Source organism: Olea europaea, chromosome 4 (assembly GCF_002742605.1).
Source record: "Olea europaea var. sylvestris chromosome 4, O_europaea_v1, whole genome shotgun sequence".
In the NCBI taxonomy this organism is placed as follows: Eukaryota; Viridiplantae; Streptophyta; class Magnoliopsida; order Lamiales; family Oleaceae; genus Olea; species Olea europaea.
Genome location: NC_036240.1, coordinates 713,802 through 720,724, shown reverse-complemented (window position 1 = coordinate 720,724; position 6,923 = coordinate 713,802).

The window sequence follows — 6,923 nt, the reverse complement described above, 5'->3', positions numbered from 1 at the left end:
GAGAGAGAGAGAGAGAAAACAAGAAATTGTGGCTGTTTGGGGAATTAAAAAAGGACTGTCGGCGGAGAGAGAGAACGAGCGAGCACGTGCACTTAAGGAGACAAAGGCAGTGGAGGCTGGAGCAAAAATTGGAGATTATTTTTGCCAATTCCCGATGATGAATTTCTTGATAATTTCTTATTTTTCTTTCATTAATATGAGTAGCTAAATTTAATTTTAAGGCGAACAATGTAACTGATTTGAGATCCTTTATTTCTCTTATTTGAGATTCTTGTTCTTTTATATTTTATGTGTGGATTTTAATTATGTTTCAATACTTTGAATTTTCTGACCAATTATTTAATGATTTCTTGAACAATAATTCCGTAGAAATTCGAATTCTTGTTTAGATCACATATTAAAATTCGATAAATTAATATAACGTGTAGAGATATCTATATTAATTGCTGCGGTCCTATTAGAATTCTTAGAACTGTTATTTCGTTTAAATAATGTTGATTCACATAGAGATATGGAACTGAATTATTTAAATAGATTCAATGAGAACTCAAGAGGAGTAAATTGAATACCATAGAAGAATTTGACCGAGCACTACTTAAGTTTTAAGAATCTCGATATTAGAAGTAAAGGTGACCAATAGGTAAATTTGTTCCTCCCTAATATCCATTCATTATCTGATTCTCACTCATTTTCAGTTGCATTCACGAAATTTTTATTAGTTAGATTTAAAAATCACATTCATTCATTTTTATCAAATAGAAGTTATAAATAATAAATTGAGTACTAAAGTGTAGTCCTCGTGAAAACGATAATCCGGACTCAAAAGGTCCATTTTACTACTTTTTACGATCCGTCCACTTACGAGATAAAATCAACATATTTCATTATGCATTTATGGAGTCCTTGGACATACATAAAGACTCATAGATTGATGATAATCATTTCAAAATGTACAATTTATGAAACTTATGTCATTCGTCTCAAAAATTGAGGACAATCATTTCAAAATGGTCTCAATACACTCCTCCTCATTATTGGCCGATATACTGTTATCAACATTAAAATTAGATTTACAACCTACCATTAGACCTTAAAATTAATACACTCTTCATACACATAATAAAATTTTATATGAGATTTAAACCCTGTTAAAACTCAATTACCATTGTCAATATGACCGCATTAGGCTACAAGTATAACTATAAAATTACCACAATATTATAAAAGCCTTCAATATGAAACTCACAAATCGATTTATATAGATCTCTTCAATCAATTTTCAATTGCAAATGAAAATACAATCTCTAAGTCTATTTTGTGTAATCTAAACCTACACACACTATCATAGCTAGCGTTGGCATATAGAAATGAATCTCACTGCTAAAAAAAAAAAGGTTTTATCCGACTCAATATACTCATATTGAGTATAACCTTTTTCTAAAAAATGAGCTTTATCTATCATAAACTCATTGATCTTTCACTTAATTTTTAAGAACATGAATATTCACAATGAACATAATATCCAATTAGACTTTCACCACATCTCAAATTTCCATTGGTTTTTTGAACTAAGAATCATTAAAATTAAATACTCTTAGCTCCCACTCGAAACCAAGAACCCTTGAAATTAAATAGGTCTTTGGTAGCTCCCACTCGAAAACAGATTACTACCACTTGAATAAGAAGTTTAAACCAACTCTTACGTACTTAATAAACTGATTCATCAATACACATAATATCAACTTAAATAATATTATCCAAGATTTTCTTCATTTCTAGAAAAAAAGTCAAATGTCACATCTTGTGACCCAATAACCGTCCAAAATATCATTTAAGTATCCTTTTGAACTGTCATGTGTATCTCAGATATACATCTCGTCCTTAATAAGCTTATCGTCCCAAACTCATTACTTAGAATTATATAGTCGATTATGAGTCTAAAATAACCTATATTTGGTTATATCCATGTTCAAAGCTTATATATTTTGATGGAACCAACACTGAGAGAACTCCACTAAGTGAAAGGTTGTAGTTTACCAAAAACGTAAATTGGACTGTATTATGTCAAGCATCATCACGTTCAGAATATTCCATTCCTTCTACCTAATAGACCTTATAAGTATCGGTGATTAAGGAATAGTCAATCCAATAAGAATTTCTATTTCATTACGTTGATAATTGGACTCTCGTGATAGAGATTCACTCTCTCAAATAGTTCTCAAAGTCTTTACTTCCATAATTTGATTTTCTACTCCATTTTCAGAATAGTTTATAAATACAATATATTCAACTTAAGAAAATCATAGGCACAACCGAAATGTATGAATCTATCTATAGTGTAAAAAAAATGAAGTTCCATCTTTATCTCTTTTAATAATAGCATGCAAAGAAATTCATATGAATTTACTCTATGGAAGTTTAACTCTTACATTTTAATGGTTTTCTCAACTCAAAACCTCAAATTATTGCACAGATATCCAGAACCATAATAAACACCACCAATATAAGTACGAAGAGAACTTTCACGTATAAGTTCAAGTAAAAGACCACTCTTAGAAAAACAACAATTGAAAATAAGTTTAGTAGAGTCTTTGATACTGTCTTAATATTAACTAGGAGGTTAGTTTCCCCACTTTACAACACTAAGTTACAATATCAAACATATAAATCTCTACTTCATCTTCATTATTTGTACATATGTATCTTGTATCAAGTCAAAGACTCGAAAATAGACTAAAAACATTTTATTGATATCACATAAAGTGGGTTTCTAACTTTTGAGTTCACTATCCACACAAGATAAGATTCAATATATATAGTGCTGACATGTAAACAACGCTAAAATGAATATATTCAAGTGCAATACTCTTTAACCCAACTACTCTGAAGCTAAGAGACTCAAACCATATGATTGAAACACTCGAACCTTTATAATATTGGTCATCTGCTAAAACTACTTTGATGTACTACTATCTGATATGTTCTTCCTGCTCCTTTCTCCAGTCTCCTCATCTATCCCGCATTTGTTTGAGATCATTTAAAACTTAAGATTATAAATCTTATGCAAATTAGAACGTTGCTACACAAGTGATGCGAACCCCGTAGCACATTGACTACGAAACCCACAATGAGATTGACGAATTCAAGAAAGCCAAATTAATCGAAGAGTGGAGGATTAATTCAAAAGAAAGTCGAAAAAAAACTCAACAAGAACGACGCTTGAAAGACCCCTTGATCACGCAATCCAAGAATTAAATCCGGTTGTTTGAACACCATAAATTAACATTTGATAAGTTTGAAGTTGTTCAATGAAGAACGATGAAGAGAAGACAATACGCCTCCCTTTAATTCAATATCAAACATGTCAAAAGTTGTCCTTACAATTGAATGAAAACTTCTATTTATACTAAACCTAAAAATTAGGTAAAAATTGTGCAAAAGTCGAGCATAATTCCCAAAGTGCGGAAAAGAATCAAAAACTAACAAAATATGGAAAAATATCAAAAATAGGAAATTCATCAAAACATTGGCCTATGCAACCGCAATGTGCAATTCCATATGGTCGCAAGGTTCAAACAAAATGTCTCCTTTGAGCTTTGATAGACCACTGTGCGACCGCAAGTTAAAATTTCCCTTCGATTTCGGCCTTCGATATTAAATTGATCCAAGTTGATTCGGCCTTCAACCCAAACATGAAAGTCGCTCCATTTTGAGTCCCGAACATGGTGTCTTCAATCATTGCCTTGATGAGCAATCCCATCACCTCATCGACTCGTCTCGTCTTCGATCACGTCATCAGTCTGCCATCGACTACCAACGGGTCTCGTCTCGCACTTCCCTTCGTCGGGCTCGACTCCTAGTCATATCATCCTCTCCCTCTTCAAAAGGATTCGTCCTCGAATCTGAACTTGCATTAAAAGTAGCCGAAACATTATACTCACCTGGAAGGTCCAACTTGTATGCATTATTGTTTATCTTTTCAATAACTTGAAATGGACCATCGCCCCTCGGTTGCAACTTGGACTTCCTTTGCTCCGAAAAGCGCTCTTTCCTAAAGTACACCCAAACCCAATCTCCTGGCTCGAATGTCACGCACTTCCTACCTTTGTTCGCCTGCGACGCAATCAACTTACTTTTGTTTTCAATTTGCAATTTTACCTTTTCATGGAGTGACTTAACCAATTTCGCCTTCTTTTTGCCATCTAAACTACCATGTTCATTCACAGGTAAAGGAATTAAATCCAAAGGAGTTAGTGGATTAAAACCATATACAATTTCAAATGGAGAATATGACGTAGTAGAGTGAACAGCTCGATTGTATGCAAATTCAACAAATGGTAGACACTCCTCCCAACTTTTCAATTTTTTGTTGATTACTATGCGCAACAATTGTGTCATGGTCCTATTCACTACCTCGGTTTGCCCATCCGTTTGTGGGTGACAAGTCATGAAAAATAGTAATTTAGTGCCTAACTTACCCCACAAAACTCTCCAAAGTGACTTAAAAATTTGACATCTCGATCCAACACAATGCATCTAGGAACCCCATGTAAACGTACAATCTCTTTAAAAAATAACTCAGCAATGTTCGTGGCATCGTCCGTTTTGTGACATGGTATAAAATGTATCATTTTGCTGAACCTATCTACAACCACAAAAATAGAATCCCGACCTCTCTTAGTCCTAAGTAAGCCCAAAACAAAGTCCATCGAGATATCAACCTAAGGCTCACTAGGTGTAGGTAAAGGTGTGTACAAACCTTGAGGTAAAACCTTAGACTTACCCATTTCACAACCTATGCATCGGCTACAAATTCGCTCAACATCACTTTTCATCTTAGGCCAATAAAAATGCTCCTTCAATACATCTAAAGTCTTTTGAATCCCAAAGTGTCCCATCAATCTACCACTATGTGCCTCCCTTACTAACAACTCTCGAATAGAACAATTAGGAACACATAACCTATTTTCCCGAAAAAAATACCCCTCATACCTAAAGAACCTATCAACCTCCCATTTAATGCATGACAAATAAATATTCGAAAAATTAACATCTTTTTCATACAATTCCTTAATATGTTCAAACCCAAATAACTTAGAACTAAGAGTAGTTAGCAATACGTACCTTCGTGATAACGCATTCACCACCACATTTTCCTTACCTTGCTTATACCAAATGACGTATGGAAACGTCTCAATGAATCCTATCCACCACGCATGCCTTTTGTTCAATTTACCTTATCACTGCAAGTGCTTTAGTGACTCATGATCGGTGTGTATTACGAACTCCTTCGGCCATAGATAATGTTGTCAAGTCTCCAAAGCTCGAACAAGTACGTAAAGTTCTTTGTCATATGTAGGATAATTTAAAACAGCTCCACTCAATTTCTTAGCTGAAATATGCAATAGGCCTCTGATCATGCATTAAAATTGCTCCAATTTCTATTCCTGATGCATCACACTTAATCTCGAATGTTTTGTCAAAGTTAGGTAATGCCAAAATAGGTGCTTCACACAATCTACCTTTAATAGTATTAAATGCAAGTTCCTGTTCATCACCCCAATGAAAACTTACACTCTTTTTAACTACTTCCGTGAGTGGTGCGATGATAGTGCTAAAATCTTTCACAAAACGCCTATAAAAAATAGCCAAACCATGAAAACTCCTAACTTTCGTTATGCTTTTAGGTGTCGGCCAATCTCTAATAGCTTTTATCTTTTTATCGTCTACTTCTACCCCATTAGCACAACCACAACTCCAAGAAATATAACTCTATCCATACAAAACGTACATTTCTTAATATTAGTATAGAGTTGTTCTTTTCTTAAAATAATTAGCACACATTTTAAATGTTCCAAATGCTCTCCTAGGTCTTTGCTATAGATTAAGATGTTGTCAAAATAAATTACAACAAATTTTCCTATAAAGGCACGTAAAACATGATTCATTAAGCGCATAAAAGTGCTAGATGCATTTGTGAGTCCAAACGACATAACCAACCATTCATATAAACCATATTTAGTTTTAAAAGCCGTTTTCCATTCCTCACCCTCCCGCATATGAATTTGATGATACCCGCTTTTTAAATCAAATTTAGAAAATATGCAAGCACCATGTAATTCATCAAGCGTGTCATCTAACCTAGGTATAAGGTGACGATACTTTACCGTTATGTTGTTGATAGCCCTACAATCCACGCACATTCATCATGTTCCATCCTTTTTTGGCACAAGCAAAATCGGTACCGCACAAGGACTCATGCTTTCCCTCACGTATCCCTTGCTCATCAACTCCTCTACTTGCCTTTGAAACTCCTTAGTCTCCTCGGGATTACTTTGATAAGCCGATCGATTTGGAATGACAGCTCCGGGTATGAGTCAGTTTGATGTTCAATGCCTCGAATAGGCGACAATCCACTTGGTGCATCCTCCGAAAATATATCGTCGAATACCTGCAACAAAGACTTAGCTAAATTAGGGAGGGGTGGGTTAGTTTCCTCAAAATTGATGAGTGATTCCTTATAAACGAATAAGATCATCTATTTTCTTTCAACTATCGCCCTCCTCAAATCACTCTCTTTTACAAAGAAATTCACTCGTACTTTCTCTCTTCTCTCGGAACACTCTCTTTCGTTTCTCTCTTGTGATTGCTCTCTCTTTTTTCTCTAGTGGCTATCTCAACATTTTCTCTCTTTTTCTCTAACTCACCACTTTCTCTCATTTTTTCTAACTCCTTGGTTCTCCTCTCTTCCTCACTTCCCAATTTTAATTGGTCCTCATAGACTTGTGCCGGTGTTAATGGCACAAGAGTAATGGTCCTTCTATCCTTAATGAAACTATAGCGATTTTTGTACTATCATGCATAGCCTTCCTATCATATTGCCATGGTTACCCCAATAAAATATGTCCCGCTTGCATTGGCAC